General features: G+C 40.6%; 1 long non-coding RNA gene across 1 annotated transcript; it reads left to right on the forward strand.

The window, feature by feature from the left end:
• The first annotated feature begins 932 nt into the window (after positions 1–932).
• LOC114553275 (uncharacterized) lies at positions 933–5,983 on the forward strand. Its single transcript, XR_003692277.1, has 3 exons — positions 933–971; positions 5,526–5,631; positions 5,760–5,983. It is a non-coding gene; the product is annotated as an uncharacterized LOC114553275 (long non-coding RNA).
• Positions 5,984–19,484: the final 13,501 nt, after the last annotated feature.

Raw genomic sequence — 19,484 nt, forward strand, 5'->3', positions numbered from 1 at the left:
CTAACACAAACAATGAACGCGACAGAACTTTCTCTTATTATCCAGTTTGACAGTCATTTATAACGGAGAAAGAACAGAAATAAACTACTTTAACGTAGATTTTCTTTAGGGCTTTATTACGTGGTATCGGATCGGTGCATAAACTCCAGTACTGCCCGATATTGATACCAGTAAGTTTAGTAAGTATCGGACCATCTCTAGTAAAATGCAACATACACATGAATGCAGCAGGAATATTAATCCACAAAGGAAAACCCTGAGAGGGGACATTTTACTAAACAATTAATACTTTTACTTTATTTTAAGTACATTTAGCTACTTACATACCTTTCTTAAGTATACGGTTTTGAATGTGGGACTTTTACTTGTAGTGGAGTATTTTCACAGTGTGGTATTAGTACCTTTACTGAAGTAAATGATCTGAATACTTCCAGCCAGAGGTGTCAAGTAACGAAGTACAAATACTTTGTTACCTTACTGAAGTAGAAATTTTGGGTATAGGCTACTTTACTGGAGTAATTATTTTACAGCAGATTTTTTTACTTCTACCCCTTACATTTTCACGCAATTATCTGTAGCTACTTTCTACTCCTTACATTTTAAAAATAGCCTTGTTGCTCCTATTTCAGTTCAGCTTGTTTTCATTCCGGCTCGTCGAACGTCGATTGTTCAAAAAAACACACACACAAAAAAAAACCCTATCCAGATAAATCGCGCCATCCGGAGAGTGAATTTGATGGTGATTGGATGAGAAGTATAAACATAAACCATTCCGACACCCTATTGGTTTGTACGCGATCCATCGCACCTGCACAGACCCGGTGCTAATACAGCACTGGTGCTTTAACGAACGGACCGAATAGAAACGCGGATTTCGGTGCCGTGCTTCTCTCTGATGCTCCGAAAACGGACGTTAGAGGGAACTGAAACCGCACGGGACGCTAGTTAACACAAGCTACACTCGACAGCAGGTAACGTTAGCCTACCGTTAGCTAGTTAACACCAGACTCGACAGCAGGTAACGTTAGCTTACGGTTAGCTAGCAGCTGGAGTAAACACGGTTACAATGCTGACAGCTAAACGGTGTAAAAGTGTATTTCTCTGGAGAGGATTCTAACACCAGACTGTAGCTGCCGTTGTCTGAAAAACACAGACTCAGTCTGAAATAAGTTATTGTTTCTTCATTCTTTAATGTCGCCTTGTGCTCCTTTTTTTTTTTTAGATCAACTTTTTATTATTTTATATTTTTGAACATACTGAACAGACAAATACAATTGAACAAGGTGCTCCTTTTTTTGTGGAGGTGGGGTAGTGCACTATTAGGCCCTTGTGGGGCGGGCTAAGCTTTTGTCCTTAATGGCATTTTTTCCCCCTTACATTACTTTTACTTTTATACTTTAATTAGTTTTGAAACCAGTACTTTTACACTTTTACTTGAGTACAAAGCTTGAGTTGATACTTCTACAGAAGTCTTTTCAAACCATAGTATCTGTACTTCTACTTGAGTAATGAATGTGAATACTTTTGACACCTCTGCTTCCAGCACAGCTGTGTATTTTGTGCAGGTTTGTCTCACAACAAAGTTCTTTATACTGCAAGTGTTGCTGGAGTTTTGACCTCTTCAGGGTTTTGGGTTGGACTTTCTTAAAACAAGACAAACCTAAAGAGAACACGCACTCTTTATCTCTCTCGCTCACAGTATCACTCTCACTCTCTGTAAGTGTTTGAAGCCGACTGGAATGTGTAAACCTGGTAAGCAGAGTATTAAAACGAGTCTCTACAACTATGTTATATCACACAGCAGGGACAGACATACACACACACACACACACACACACACACACACACACACACACACACATGACATCACCTAAGTAAATCAAAATGTAATACGTGCAGTATGGGTTGGGGCCACATGGGGATCCATGCATGAACTCTGTCTCCAGGCCCATGGCGAGGCTCCAGCCCCCCAGGTTTCGCCCCATGCTAAGACCCCCAGAGAGGTTGCCGTTCGTCCAGCTCTGAGAGGCAACGTGGGGGGTGGAGGTTTGCGCCTGTGTGAATTCTCTGACTGAGTTTCATCCCAAGAAAGTTGTGTAAGAATAAAGAGAAGAATTAAATGAAAGGTGGAGGACAGCATCTTCTTTTAGTGCCTCTATTAACATTGCTGAGAGAGGCAGGAAGTAGAAGAAACAGAGTTAGAGCAAGAAGGACATTATATTTGTTTGCTCTTTGTAACATGGCACCATGTTGGTCCTGCAAACCGCCCCTGGCAGACAGGACTACCGCCAGAGCCAGAGTTCTCTTTCATTGTGAGTTATTATGCAACAGGCTCACTCCAGGTGAGCCTGTTGCCAGGTGGAATTATTTTGTCGTCATGAGACATGCAGTCTCATAGATTTCACAATAAAAGAGTCAAGATTGAGCAAAAGTCCCGCTGTTGAATCACTTCGAATCTCCTTCCCAGGTTTTACTTACCTGCTGCTTAAAGGGGTGATAGAATGATTATATAGGGTATTTTACACTGTTCCTTAAGGTCTCCTAATGGGGTATGTAACATTGGTTGGGCTGAAAATTGCCCGAATGCTATTTTATCAGGCCCTTAACTACCCTGTGAATATGGCTCTATTTGGAACAAGAGCTTTTCTTCCAAATATGGTATGCTCATGAATATTCAGAATGAGCTACGCGCTGATTGGTTTGAGCAAACTACATAGAAACACATGGGAGACAGGTCTCATTGCAAAGTTATACATTGTTTGTCGGGCTATTACGTTATTAAATTCACTTCTGAGTCTTTTTTAAGCGAGAAATCAACTATATAAAGCTCAAATATGGGACGTTTTACGAAAATGTATGGCTTATTGCAAATTTGGTAAGACTGTGTGTCGGAGTTCAGCTGCCAGTGCTGCCTGTGTTGCTGCCTCGCTGCCCGGCCTGCCTTCCTCCACAGACCCCGGCCTGCAGCTCCCCTCTTCCTGCTAGCTAAATGGCCCGTGTGTGAGAGTGATAGCGCGGTCAGCGAGCTTGTTACACCAGCAATCTCTTACCACAGTTCCAGTTAATCTTGGCTGGCTGTCAGCATAACTAGCTATATTTACAGTTTGAATTTTGTCACGCCACTTATACAACATATCTCTAAAGGTCTTATAAAGCTAACAATGGTGTCCGATTTCAAGTTAATTAATTTTTGTGAACAGTGGGGGTTTCGTTAGTTATGACTGTCCCTTCAATCCTAGCTATGTGTAGCTAGCTACAAATCACGGATAGTTAGCTTCATTTTTGGCGTAACTTCTGTATATTTACAGTTTGAATTTCATCACGCCACTTATACAACATCTCCCTAAAGGTCTTATAAAGCTAACAACGGTGTCCGATTTCAAGTTAATGAATATTTGTGAATTTCAGAGGAATTCTAAGAGGAGCTAGCTCTCATTGATAGAGCTACATCCAGCCGCAGGCTCTATCATTGAGACTCGCGGACAAGCGACGTTTATTTCCCCAATCGTTTGTTTAAATAACTCAACACATTATAATTACACATTAAAAGATTAACTGGAACCTGTGGTAACAGATTGCTGGCGTAACAAGCTCGCTGACCGTGCTCTCACTCACACACACCGGGCATTTAGCTAGCAGGAAGAGGGGAGCTGCAGGCCCTGGAGCTCTGTCAGAGCACCAGCGTTTAGTAGTCCATTATCCTAAAACCGGTGACTTTGAGCGGGTATGGAGTGCTGTGGGCTGCCAGTCATGACGGATCTCCAAGTACCTCAGAGCAGGCCGGGGTCTGTGAAGGAAGGCAGGCCAGGCGGCAAGGCAACAACACAGGCAGCACCGGCGCTGAACTCCAACACACAGTCGGACAAAATTTGCAATTAGCCATCCATTTTCGTAAAACGGCCCATATTTGAGCCTTACATAGTTGATTTCTCGCATAAAAAAGTTTCAGAAGTGAATTTTGTAATGGAATAGCAGAGATCTGCGCGACCTAGATTCGGACTGATCTCAGGTCAGTTGTGTAGCCTATGTAAATGTTGGGGCGTGACCGTTCTCTTAATACACCCGTGGGCTGACAAAGGTTCCGTTTTTTGTGAGGTTGACGTCAACTTCCAGCTTTGTTGGGATTCGCCCGTTTTCAGCGGCAGTTTCAAAATATGAGATTTTCATAGTAAAGGGGTGTCAGTGGGACTTTGAGCTTCTATGTATGTCCTATTTACCCACCGAACTGTCGTTATTCAACTATGACAGGGTGAAATCGGTTTTGCATTCTATCACCCCTTTAAAGGTCCCATGGCATGAAAATTTCACTTTATGAGGTTTTTTAACATCAATATGCGTTCCCCCAGCCTGCCTAGGTCCCCCAGTGGCTAGAAATAGCGATAGGTGTAAACCGAGCCCTGGGTATCCTGCTCTGCCTTTGAGAAAATGAAAGCTCAGATGGGCCGATCTGGAATCTTCTCCTTATGAGGTCATAAGGAGGAAGGTTACCTCCCCTTTCTCTGCTTTGCCCGCCCAGAGAATTTGGCCCACCCATGAGAGAGAGAGAGACATCATGGCTTTCAAACGAGCAAAGTGGCAGTTGGTCAAGGCCACACCCCCCACTCTCCACCTTGCCCCCCCTCTCTCCTCCTCAATAGCTACAGACACAGAAATGGCACATCCTAAGGAAAGCTCATTGTGGGACTGGCTCTAGTGGCTGTAATTCTTCATCGAAAGAGACTTCAGATACAGTATTAGGGGACTATTATGGCCTATATAAAAGCATCCAAAGAGCACCATGTCATGGGACTTTAAAACTTGTACACAAACTTAAATGTCACTATTTTTCCTTGATGTTCTTCACAGTAAATGACAAAATCTCATTGTAAATATTCCATATCTGCTTCAACACTTCACCAAAGCTAAACAATAATTTAAAATGTGACGTTTTACATAACAACATCCCAGATGATTTAAGCATCGTTTTCTTTTATTTCCCATATTTCAGACTTACATTTAGCGTTTAAAGATTTGGATGTTAACTACAAAATAAAATAAAGTTCTTTGAATTTGAACAGTGTTAATCCAAACAAAACATGGCTGCAATGAAGGATTAATATATATTGGGGTACAACATTGGGATTACAATTGAAAGAATAATGATGATAACATTTTCTGAAACTCTGTTACTGAGTTTATTTGTTAGTTTTTTGTTGTCTTGTTATCCCTTGTGTCATTAAAAGCACTTCAAGATGAACATTAAAAATCATCATCTAAATAAATCAGACTTGAAAATCACCTTAAAAATACATTGGCCTCGTGGCCGGGTTAGCTCAGTTGGTAGAACAATATGGAGGCGTATGCCTTGACGCACAAAGTCCAGGGTTTGAGTCCGACCTGTGATGATTTCCTGCATGTCTTCCCCCTCTCCCTCCCCTTTCATTTCTAGCTGTTCTTTCTATTAAAGGCTGGAATAACCAAAAAAATCTTAAAAAAAAAATGCTTTGGCCTCAATAGTCCTCACACACATAACATCTGGCCCACAGTGGTTCCTGGTGAGCGTGGGGTTTGTGTTTTCATTTCCGAGCATTGAAAGTCACGACGCACAACTGAGACCAAGAGTGACCTCATAGCCAGGAATTCTGGGAATTTGTGAGTAAATTAGCTGTCATGTGTTTCCATTTAGTTGGCTGTGATTGAAGCAAACTGCAGAGCCTCAGGGCTAAAAGAAGAGAGAGAAAAAAAAATGTTTTAACCATCCTTTTTTCTTATGTTTACAGCTTGTATTTAAGATATACAAATAACAACAAACAGAGAGAGAGGTGAAAAACGAAAGGAGGCCCTCTGACCAGAGAGCTGACCTCAGAGAGGAAGTAGTTTCCAGCTGTTTTCCTCCATCAGAGAAACACTGTAACCTGACTCATTCAGAAACATGGAAGCATCCCTCTGTTGACTTTTGACCTACAGTAATCCCTCTTTCCAACAGAATAAATGTAAAAATGGGTTGAACTTGGCGATTTGTGTTGTGTTTGTCGGCTATAAGCAATATTTTCATATTAACGATGGATCACATGGCTACTTGTATGTGAAATGATTATCTCCAAACAGTTTAATAGTAAGTTTTAGCTCATTGTTCTTCTCTCTGCACACAAGCTTATTGTTTTGGTTTACTCCCATTGCTCTCATAGCGTAGCTTTCAGCCACAACAGGCAGCTGTTTTTAGAGAAAAACCCACTGTACAGTACCTGCTTGGCACCAAACAGCAGACAGACACAGTAAGAGACTAGAGGGTGAACATAGTGGAGCATTTAGCTGTAAAAAAAATAATAATAATGATAGAAAAAAAAGATTGCTATACTGTTCACACTACACAACATGATTGACCGGCGACAAGAAAAAAAAATCTGAAATTCTCTGAGATTAAATTCACAATTTTTTTTTCAAGGAACCACATCGCTTCACTTTCAAAAGTACCACTTTCATTTCAGAGAGTATCCAAGTTTTTTTCACGAAAATTGATGACTTTAATCTGGGAAATTTCTCTTGGAATATTACCCCCGCTCTGTAATATTATTATAAATAAAGAATTGGTAAATTCTTACAACACAAGTAATTTCATCACCACAAAAATAGTTTCCATTTGTGCCACTTCACTTTTTTTTTTTTACTATCCTTTGGTGACAATGTTTGAAATTAGCCAACCATCTCAGCTTTCAATCAATTTTGACCCAGGAGGGAAAGTTAAAGTGGTTTATAATGCCACTTGGCTGTGACTGTAAATGCAGTGTAGCTCTTAGTTTTTCCTGCGGTGTTTTCCGGAGAGTGAGGCAGTGGAAAGCAAAACAATGAATGATGTAAGAGGGCAAAATAACACAGAAGGACACCGTCCAGCCTCGAAATACTGAGCTATTAACATAAACACTTCACAGGGGAACACATAGGCCTAAATATACACACATGTACACAGGACGGTGTCACTGTTACAGAGTACTATTACATAAATGCTATTACAGAATTTAAATAATGTGCACAAAGGTTTATACATTGACTTAAACACACTCAGAGATGCATGTTTTCAACATTTTTACCTCATTCCCGTTCCCTTCCTCCCTCCTCGTCCTCAACATCCAGGGCAGATCCTCCCACCTCTCTAGTCTCCTTCCGTTCCCACAATCCTCCCCTCCTCTCCTCTGGCCTCCCTGCGAGTCTCTCTCTTTCCCTCCCCTCCTCTGTCAAGACTCAGGGGTTGTCCGGTGGGTCAGAGCCTTTGCCCGCCTGGAACAAACACACCGAAATAGACAAGGGCAGAGAAAGAGAGGAAGGGACGTGGCCGGATGATCACCTCTCTATTTATCGTTGAGCCTGAATCAAGAATGGACACAGTGGGTATATAGCTTTTAAATCTTTAGAGTGAGGACAGTCTTGGAAAGTGGAGACATGTCTTCCCAGGACTGTTTGAGGGTTGAAAGACTAGTTCAACGTTTTTTAGAAATACTCTTATATGCTTTCAGTTGCATAAGAAGATTGATACCTCATGTCTGTAAGGTAGATATAAAGCTAACACCAGCAGGCTAACTTAGTTTACCAGGGAAACAGGGGGAAACAGCCAGCCATGGCTCTGTCCATTTGTATTTGTTTAAAAAAAAAAAGGTGTAAAAATTATGACCATAGGGTCGTGTCTAGATGTTAACCTTAGATTTGCAAAAATTCTCGCGAGACTTTCAAGACCATTCAAGTTCAATGCTTAACCTTAACTATCTCGCGAGACTCTCGCAACTCTTGGGTTACCATCTAGACACGACCTGACCTTAGAAATGACAGGTGCTGCCATCTTGCACTGGTGACTTGGTTACTTGGAGCCGGCGTCTGCGCAGTAGTAATCAGGTGGAAGAGCCGCGGTATCGATGTCCCGCCCACACACCCGGCCAACCAATTGTGAGTAAATGATAGCTCAGTGTTTCCCACACATAGACTAATGTGTGGCGGTGCGCCTCACTATCAACACTGGCCGCCGCACATTGCGTTACTCTTTTTTTTTTTTAAATGCTATTTAAAACACGTTCTGCTCCATCTCTCTGTCACTTGTGTCTTGCGCGCGCGCACGCACACACACACACACACACACACACACACACACACACACACACACACACACACACACACACACACACACACACACACACACACACACACACACACACACACACACACACACACACACACACACACACACACACACACACACACACACACACACACACACACACACACACACCTCCTCCCACCGTGCGGTGTTTGGTGTTTTTAGCCCCCAATGTCGCCTTCCAGGCAGCGCGGCAATGGTTATTGTTGGGGTTAAGGTGAGGGTTAGCTGCCTGTAAGGTAACGTTGGAGGCTTAAAACACCATCGAGCTCACCGTGTACATAACGTCTGACTCCATCAAGGAGAGAAGACGGCTGTCGAAATTCACAAGTTCACAAAAGGTTGGTATCTATCTCGTGAACACCTTTACACAATCACACATTCACAATCACCTGCCCGACTCTCAACAAGCGATTGTGCCCGCTTTAGAAAGTGAACTAGTTGCAAGTTTGCAGTAAAATGCAGTTGGGTTATCGAGGTCAAAACGCTATATGTAGCAGCTGTGAATCAAATAAACGTATTATAAATAATGTTATGTCATTTTTTACTCTTACACTGAATGTTTGCTGCTTCAATCAAGATGAGTTGCCTATTGTAAAGTATTTTCCATGACTGAAAAAGGCACGCGTTGAGGATGAGGACCAGCCTGAACCAGAGGTATCATTCTGAAACAGTCCCACCAGTGTAATTAGTTATGTTATTAATTTGTTTACAATTTCAACCAGTGAAAGACAGGGTCAGGGAGAGAAAGAGATATATTTGTTAGGCATTATCATTTTTGTACAAATTAAACAAACAATATGTTAATTTGTTAATTAGTGAGCATTAAAGGTCAAGGTAGTTGGATTTAGTTACCTTCGGACAGAGCCAGGCTAGTGGTTTCCCCGTTTCCAGTCTTTATGCTAAGCTAAGTTAGCTGACTGCTAGCTGTAGCTTCATATTTACTGCACAAGTGGCATCAATCTTCTCATCTAACTCAGCAAAGCGAATAAGAGTATTCCCCAAAGTGTCGAATTTTCCTTTGAGACTTTGTTCAAAGGTTAAGGTCACTACTGTGTCATGATAATGTAAGGGGGAAGGGGCAACAGTTTACACAGTACAAACATATGTGTTTATGGGAGAGTGCTTGACGGACAGAATAGACCTGGGAACCTTAATGGCTAAACTGCAAGACAAACAAACATCCAGCTCATGCCTCGTTGATGCTGGAATGCTTCCAATAGGGATAAGGTATAATTGTGTGTGTGTGTGTGTGTGTGTGTGTGTGTGTGTGAGAGAGAGACACACATTGAAAATAAGAAGTGGGCATCTCCATTCTTTAACAACACCCACAAGAGGAGAGTCCAAAATGCAGTCCGGTGCCAATGTTCACCCGAGTGCTGAAGTGTGTGTGTGTGTGTGTGTGTGTGTGTGTGTGTGTGTGTGTGTGTGTGTGTGTGTGTGTGTGTGTGTGTGTGTGTGTTGGAGTGAGCTTGTGTTTGGGAACAAGCCAGTTTTAAATTTGTCCCGCGGATTGTTTCAATCCGCTCCACAACAGGAAGTTAAGATTTTGATGTTATAAGTCTCTGGGAAGGGAGGATGACCAGGCACGCCAACACAAGTTGTATCAACGTCATTTGAAATTGTTACCCTGAGTTTAACTAAAGTGAGCGCTCCAGTGGGTCTATTGCATCTCAGTTTGTGATGGGAAAGTAAAAGTAGCAGTACCCCAATGTAGAAACACTTTGTTCCTGCATTCAGAGTAAAAGGGGCAACAGTTTTAGCATCAAAGCTTAAAGTAATCAAGATGCAGAGTGGCCCGTTTTAGAAGAGGGTAAATCATGCTCTTCATTCGGGAAAACAAATCCTCATTTGCATTGTGTATTCTTGCCTTATTCCTCAAAAATATCCTTCCCCTCATTCTCAAGACATTAGTTGTTCTGAGCATGCTCTGTTGACTGCTGCTGTGTAAATAAACATGAACACCAGCGCCACAATCTAAGAAAATGCCTCTCATATTACATTCACAAGATGTTTGATGAACTGAAATCATAAAACCAAAGAACATCGTCAGAATAAAAACAAGTTATGCAAGATGAAGTGGTGCATCAGCAGCAGCAGAAATAGAGAAAGTCGTGCAGATGTTTGTTTTTTTATATGCTGCAGGATTTCCGAAAAACACTCAGTACTTAAATGATGACATTTACTTTCAATTCATGGATGATGATGATGATTGTCATTATACAGAGGGAAACAATGTTAAGAGGATACAGGGTTTCTTAGCAGACTGACTGACTGCATCCTTACTGATAATATAATGCTTTTATTGCATTTGGCATCAAAGCACAGCATTGTTTAGTTTCTTAGCAAACTGATCCATCAAGGAGGAGAAATGGGCTTGGCCCAGTCTGACCAATATGGAACATGAAAAGGAAAACAGGAGGAGATATGGAAATAATTTGGTTTGCTGAGAGCGAGGACAGTGACCAACAAGCCATGAACATGAACTACAGTAACTCCAGTGCAAACAGAAAGAAGTGAAAGGAGGAAAAAGGAAAAGGACAGGGAAGGAAAGGAAAGGAAATATAAAGAAGGGAAAGGAGGAGTCTTCCCAGGATGACAGCAGTGATGGCTGGAATTCACTCAAGAGGACAGGAAGCATCTCAGTTTGTGACGGGAAAGTAAAAGTAGCAGTACCACAGTGTAGAAACACTTTGTTCCAAGTACAAGTCCTGCATTCAAAGTAAAAGGTGCAACAGTTTTAGCATTAGAGCTTAAAGTACAAAAATTAAAAGTGATCAAGATGCAGAGTGGCCAGTTTCAGAATAGAGGGAATCATGCTCTTCATTCAGGAATACAAATCCTCATTTGCATTGTGTATTCTTGCCTTATTCCTCAAAAATATCCTTCCCCTCATTCTCAAGACATTAGTTGTTCTGAGCATGCTCTGTTGACTGCTGCTGTGTAAATAAACATGAACACCAGCGCCACAATCTAAAAAAAAACCTCTCATATTACATTCACCAGATGTTTGATGAACTGACATCATAAAACCAAAGAACATCATCAGAATAAAAACAAGTTATGCAAGATGAAGTGGTGCATCAGCAGCAGCAGAAATAGAGAAAGTCGTGCAGATGTTTGTTTTTTTATATGCTGCAGGATTTTAGCAGGTTTCCGAAAAACACTCAGTACTTAAATGATGACATTTACTTTCAATTCATGGATGATGATGATGATTGTCATTATACAGAGGGAAACAATGTTAAGAGGATACAGGGTTTCTTAGCAGACAGACTGACTGCATCCTTACTGATAATATAATGCTTTTATTGCATTTGGCATCAAAGCACAGCATTGTTTAGTTTGTTAGCAAACTGATCCATCAAGGAGGAGAAATGGGCTTGTCCCAGTCTGACCAATATCGAGCATGAAAAGGAAAACAGGAGGAGATATGGAAATAATTTGGTTTGCTGAGAGCGAGGACAGTGACCAACAAGCCATGAACATGAACTACAGTAACTCCAGTGCAAACAGAAAGAAATGAAAGGAGGAAAAATGAAAAGGACAGGGAAGGAAAGGAAAGGAAATATAAAGAAAGGAAAGGAGGAGTCTTACCAGGATGAGAGCAATGATGGCTGGAATTCACTCAGAGGACAGGAAGCAGTGTGTGTGTGTGTGTGTGTGTGTGTGTGTGTGTGTGTGTGTGTGTGTGTGTGTGTGTGTGTGTGTGTGTGTGTGTGTGTCAAGTCCACATGGGAACTGCATACTTGGCAATCCCAGACTTTTAGCATGACACATTGGAGGAAAAAACACTGTTATGCGGACTTCCATCTCTTTCTCTCTGTCTCTCTCACACACAACAGCACGTTTATCTGTCCGTGTTTACACTAATCCAGATAACTTGGTTCAGTCCACACTTGAGTTCTGACAGACAATATTAGCAAATTGTTATGTCCAACTTGACCCTGGTGTTTATAAGCCGCCCACAAGACTTCAGACTAAAACATCAAACACATTTATAACGAACAGGATGTCCCAAACAAGGTCAGGGGCACAAAAGGTCATTTAAGGCCCTGACTATACACACAGGATATTTTTGAAAAATAAATATATATTTTTCAACATTTTCAACAAATCTGTCCACACAACTTGCACTTTGTTTACTTGTGGATGGTTGTTTTTTTTATTTTTCTCTATTTACTGACTTTGTTCAAGAGTCCAAGAAAAGTTTACCCAAGGGGACAACAAAGTATAATTGAATTGAATTGAACTTTTGCTTTACAAAGTGTCTCCATCCACATTAGAATGCAAAAATGGTCCAGTAACTGGTGAGAAAGGCTACGTCAATGATACGTCAAATACAAGAGAAGAAGATTCTGAGCATGTGTAATGAGCTTATTTTGCTTTTGGTGGTATTAACAAATCAAACAACAGTGTAACAAAACTAATTATTTTAGCATTTATACATATTTGATACCTATTTATTTAACATCTTTCTGGTACACAGCTCAAGGTAATATGGCGAAACCAAAATGTGACACATTTGTGTGGACAGATGACGAGGTGGAGTCGGGTCATTGTAACGCTTATCAGTTCAATTTTCTAAACACAAACGGACATTTGGAAAAACAGAAAAATGGGTTCCAATATCCAATTTTTCATTTTTTTCCGCTTTGACAAATGAAAAAATTGGATCTTTAAACTGTTTTTCCAATTTTCTGTTTTTTATTCAGAGGATCAGAAATTTAGAAAATTACAAAATTGCGTCTGGGCTCCAATTATTCATAATACTGCAATGGTATTCTCTCCCTCGTTCCGCCTAGCCATATGGTCCATATGCGGTTAATGACCTGCATATTCCGCAAAGTAGAGGAAGAGAATACCATTACAGTATTATGAATATTTGGAGCTCAATTTCTGATCCTCTGAATAAAAAACTGAAAATTGGAAAAACAGGTTAAAGATGCAATTTTTTAATTTGTCAAGGTGGAAAATATTTTTAAATTGGATATTTGAACCCATTTTTCTGTTTGTGTCCGTTTGTGCTTAGAAAATTGAACTGATAAGCGTTACACTGACCAAGTCGCTGCTTAGCGTCACTTTACAACACCGGTAGTCCGCAGTTGTTGTTTTTGGCACAGGCTCATTAAACAAAGCAACAATGGGCATGTGCAGATTTACTTCGGTGATTGTGACAATTCTATTCAAATGACTGTATTTTGGTGTGAAGTTGCACGTACATGTTGGTTTGATAGGAAAACACTGATGTGAGATGTATATTCACTGTAAATGAGGACCCAAACACCCCGCATATGAAGTCACACAAGCAGACACAAATACTGAATTGTGTGAGGTTCAGCACAGCAGTACAGAGGTATAGGAACACACACACACACACACACACACACACACACACACACACACACACACACACACACACACACACACACACACACACACACACACACACACACACACACACACACACACAGACACACAGACACACAGACACACACACAGACATGCACAGACACACACACATGCACACACACACACCACAAGCATGTGGCTACCACAAAGGCCCCTGTCACATGTTGAGCAGATACATACCAACACAGTGATGTCAGTTTGTTCATCTCAACCTCAGACTGCTGATCTATTCATCAGAAACTCTGCAGCTGAAGGCCACACTGAACACGTCTTTTTTCTTTCAATCCGAGTCTCTCATGGTCAGTAAAATCAGATGTATGTGTCTCCAACAGAAAACAATCATTTATTCTCTGGATCTTCAGATGACATGGGAGCTTCTGTGAAACTGCATTAATGCCAAACCCACCAGAGTATTTCTAAAATATTCTTATAGAATTTGTTTTATATACACAAAAACACACATATATATATATAATAACGTATATATATAATGTTCTGTTAACAATAACCCTTGCATATTGAACCAATGGAACAACAATTTTCAGTACAGTCAATAAAGTCAAGTCAAATCCCCCTTTAGTTCTGCGTTTGGCCACTGCTGTTAAACTTTCTTTGAGTTTATTTAGGGGTTTTGAGCAGCCCTGATCACCACTTGTCATCAAGCCACGCTAAGCACAAACAGGAGGGAACAAGTCATCACCATGCTGCGATCTTCAAGGCTTTTCAGTGTTCACAGATGCAGGCCTGCAGATGCGTTGTGCATAGACTGGTGCGTCCGCTGACAGACCTCGACCTGGGCAACATTTGCTTCGTACAGCACTATTGGAAGAGTGGGATGCGATGGGCAAAATCAACACCCCTGTCACTTCCATGCCCCCATCAAGTGAATGCAATAATGGATGCTAACGGAGGGCATACAAGACACTGACACTTGTTTACATTTCTTGAGGTCATTTATTTGTTTTTGTTGTCTGATATTTTGTTGGCTGTGAAATTATTATCCTGAATAAACATATCCAGTAAATAAAGTGACTAAGAACAACTCAAGAGAATTACAGTCTGTGGTGGAAACGCTCAACAGATATAGTGTTTAGGTACATGTCCATGCGGGTTAACTACAGTTCAGGATCCGGTATAGGAGACTGCACTACTCAGTATGACACGATGTGCCCAGCTATGACATGAACTTCCACGACTACCTTTGAAGTCACTGTTCCATTATCTTTAATGTAACTATTATTTGCCACTGTTCATCACACCCCCAACCGGCCCGTCAGACACCGCCTACCAAGAGTCTGGGTCTGCCGAGGTTTCTTCCTAAAAGGGAGTTTCTCCTCGCCACTGGTAATGCTTGCTCTTGGGGGAATTACTGTAATTGTTGGGGTTTTGGAATTTATAGAGTGTGGTCTAGACCTACTCTATCTGTAAAGTGTCTCGAGATAACTCTGTTATGATTTGATACTATAAATAAAATTGAATTGAATTCTAAAGGTACTATACCGAAAGTGTTTAGAGAAACCGTTTTCAGGTGATCACATCAGGGGGAAAATCTTCTGAACACACAGGAAACAACTTATCAAAATCTGAGGGATATTTAAAAACTTTAATTCAAATGGCAGCAAACCAGCTCTATTAAGAAAAAACTATACTCAACAACAACTGAACTGGTTGTATTTGTTTCACCAACAAGCCACTAAAAGAAGAAAAAGAAGAGTTTGCAGAAAATCATGTTAACAAGATCTTTTGTTCTTCAGACTTATAAAATATGGGAATTGTATAATTTGATCAGTACCAAAAACGGTGGAGTTGCCTTGCAATATATAAGACGTCATTGTATTGTTAAGTGATTGACAACTTCGATATTAACTTGTGTTGACTTAGGGTCAAATTGACCCGTTTTCAATTTTTGTTTTATATCAGAAAATATGGGACGTAGAAATAAGCGCTGAAAATGTAAAGAAGAAAAATTTTACAATTTAAAACATTGGAAAAAGCAAAAACAAACTGTGAAAAAAGGCATCAAAAAGATTGACGGGAAGACTGCACAAGGGTTAACTAAATTGTGCTGTAGCTGTAAACCCCACCAACCTGGTGCTCTAAGGTGAGCAAATGCAATGCTAAGAATCGTTCCTGTTTCATTCAAGATGAAAATGTGTTGATGAATTCATGGCGACATTAAAAATCGTACCTTTCCCTGAAGATACCAGCTAAGTAAGTAAGCTGACCCTGAGGTGTTTGTGCAGACGGACTGTTCTGACTCTGATGTTATAATTTGACCATCACAATGTCACCGACAATTTTTCATTATTGCAGACAAAATGATATGAAAACAAGCTGATGTTTGTGAATCCAATAAGATTAGGAGTAGATACCAGCAGAAAGCACTAGCTGGAAATGTAATAGCTTAAAAAAAGGCTAAATATTACACTGGGTTGGAAATGAGTTTATCCTATCCCACCGGCTTCTTGTAATTTTCTTTTTATAAAAAAGTTTATTAACTTGTTTCTGTCGGCTGAAACCACAAAAGCATGTCCTGTGGGATAGAATTTTAACCAATTGGTGATTTTAAACAAAATGTTTGGATTTTTACCTCCTGAACACAACAAATCTGGTCCTTTCAAACAATTGTAATCTAGGTTTGAGGTTCATCATAAATACCTCACTGGTCATTTAAACCACTAATCAGGTTAGATGACATTTGAGGTCATCTTCAGCCACATGCACGTCGTACTGATACAGGAACTTTCAAGTCATAACATAGCGATGATGACCTTTATGTGGATGTCAGCTCCGGCACAAACCGTTCCTACCAGTCCGGTAAACAGGGTGATAAAACAGCCCAAATATTGTGTTGATATTGTACAGCATTTAAGCAACGTCAGATGTATTTAAGTGGATTTTGTCACAGGTTGTGATGCATTTTCACAGGATTTGGAAAGTCAGTTATGTTCAAGTGAAGTCAGCTTTTCAGCTCGACTGTCCCCCAACATAATAGGACAAAGACAGAACGGGAGTCAGAGGCAGGAATTTACAATTGTACATTTCTTGGCATTTAACAGGCGCTCTTATCTGGAGAAGCTTACAACAAGCAGCTCACAGAGATACACAGACACACTCCAGACTGGTGGAGAGAAAACTATCACGGGAAAACAATGTGTGCTTTACTTTTTTTTTCTGTTTGACGCATGTGGTTGCATAAGCTGAGCTGTTTAATAGATTTTAAGCAAAGAAGGTCTTTAATAGTAATCGCAAGTACTGGGTGTGGAATAAATCTCCATTATTTCCTTAACCGCTGTGTCATTTATGAAGCAGAGATTTCCAGGTTAATGAGTCAGACAGACAGACAAGCAGAGAGAGAGAGAAATAAACATAACTCATCTTTTGAATGGAGGCTGGAGGTTCAGCATCAGTATTGACACACAACGCCCCCACAAGCGTGGAAACAGCACTACAGCTTACAGGCCGTCAATCTCCAAAGCCCAGCTGAAGTCATCCTCTAAGAGGATCAGATCTTCTATATATACACTCACCACAGGTAGCCTCCCTGAAGAGGGAGCTAAGCAGATTACTGATAAAAGATGCAGTGAATACACAACTTGTCAGTGTTTCAGGGGACTCTGGGATAATAGAGAACATGGGCCCAGTAATATTTCTAAATCATTGCTCCACGTAACAAATTGCAAGTAGCAAGCACAAATATCGCAATGCCGAATTTATTGTCATACTATAATAATCAACAAGAACTGAGACACTGTCATCAAATTCTTTGAGGATGTTGCAATTTGTTTTCTGTCCTCTTTTTACATGAGAAACTGTTTCTCATGTAGAAACTGTTTGGCCATTAATTGGATGGGCAACAGTAGAGAGAGGACAGTAAATAAGGGGAAGGGCATGCAAGAAAAGGTCTGGTGTGTTTTATGATATAAAGAAATCGGAAATAAATAGTGTGGTGGCCAGTTGTCCTATTTATAGCAATAAATTGGCCTCAAGCAGCAATGGTTTCTTAAATTTCTCTTATATTTTCTCGATTGACTGAGAGAAAAAATAAGAAAGGTCAACCACACATGCACCAGACGTTCCTAACCATCCAAACCTGCTCCTACCCAGGTGTTCTGAACGATGGATCCCACTTGACCATAAATTTGAGGCACGTGGCCAATTGTCGATTATTTGCATAAGTATTATTTAATATGTAATTTCACTACGGCTGAAGTCCTCCTTTTGACAGCCTTTTTTTACTGGCATCTCTCCAATTCTTGGGCATGTACCAAAGTTGTTGCACAAAACACTTGCCGTTTTGAAGTGTTTAGGGGGCATGGAATACGCACCAGAAAATATTTCGTACTCATGTGAAACCAATCTGAAGAGCGGTCAGAATGGCTGCCAAGGAGGAAGTATTCATCTTCCTGAAAACGTAAAAAAATTTACCTGATAGTGTCATCAACAAACTTAAGGATAATAAGGTTACTGTTAATCAATTTCATGCGGTGAATGTGAAATATTACCTATAGCCATGTTAGCAGTACTTGATTAGCATCATTTTGCTAGCCTTAGATTGGTTTCTCATAAGCATGAGATTCTTTTGCGTGCTCACGAGAAAAGTATCTTGTGCGCACCAGAAAAAAAAAAAATCTCCATGTCCCTTATGGTGCTCCGTAAGGTGGTGTTACCTACGCTGACAAACAATTATGATCAAGTGGGATTCATCGTTCAGCACACCTGGGTAAGAACACACCGATTCGTCAGAAATAGGACAGCTGCTGTCTGGTACGTGTAGTCAAAACCCTGGGAAGCCCTGCTTTAAGTCACACACACTCCCACAGAATACTGTAAGTCACAGACATACACAAACACTTCCACAGATGAGCTGATGGTTGCACAATACAGGAATCCACCCAGCTGAATTATAGATGAATCTAGGAATTGTATCTAAGACATACAATGATTAATCCAGCAGGTACAGAATGTGGTAAGACCTCAGTCAGCTTGCATTACTCATTAGCTGCTCTGAAGTGACATTTATCCTGAGTTTCCACTTTGTTGGGTACACCCTCAGTCATAATTTACTCAAGTACCGTTCTTAAGTACAAATTCGAGGTACTTGTATTTTACTTGACTATTTCCCTTGTATGTAACTTTATAGTTTGTCCACTACATCTCAGAAGGAAATATCGTACTTTTTACTGCACTACATTTTGCCAATAAATTGGCAGCTCAGAGCATGTGTGCGTGTTTGTTTGTGTGATAGGAAACCTTCGAGGTACTGGATGAATAGTTTGTCTTCCTGGAGCCAGTGTTGCAGGATGGGAGGGGAGCAGGAAGTGAGTCACTAGAGGATCGTAGCCCACCAGGAAACAGGCTGCGAGCTGCTGATCCAAATCCACAGAGGCCGAGCAGAGAGCCGCACAGCTTCACTCTGTCCTGAAGACAAAAAGATATAAACCGTAAAACAGAAAAAGTGACAGCAACGCATGCCTGCTTGTGAAAGATGAAGGGGACTAGGATTCTGATTTAACAGGAGAACCGGAAAGCCAGGGTGACAATTAACGGAAGGAAAAGTTAAATAGTCCCATTTAAGAAAGGTCAATTCAGTGACCACGGAGTCAATACCAGAATAGTCCTGATTTACTAAACCCCACCCCTCTGGTTCTCTAAGTAGTTTAAAATAAGCATTAGTGGTGTATTAAAAAAAAAACATACTAACCCTACACAGTCCCATTTAAACTGCATTGTTTTACATGACAAGGGAACAAAATGGGTTTATTTTTCGCCTGGTATGATGACAGACATGACAGCTTTTACATCTTTAGCAGTTTCTGCGGGCAACAGACTGTAAAAAAATAATTGGATTATAGTATATAGACACAGTAGCGTCAACGTGAGGCTGTTCCATTAATTGCAGAATATTGTACGGATAGAAGATGGAAATAACTTCTTAAATTCTGACTGC

This window comes from Perca flavescens, chromosome 3 (assembly GCF_004354835.1).
Source record: "Perca flavescens isolate YP-PL-M2 chromosome 3, PFLA_1.0, whole genome shotgun sequence".
Classification (NCBI taxonomy): domain Eukaryota; kingdom Metazoa; phylum Chordata; class Actinopteri; order Perciformes; family Percidae; genus Perca; species Perca flavescens.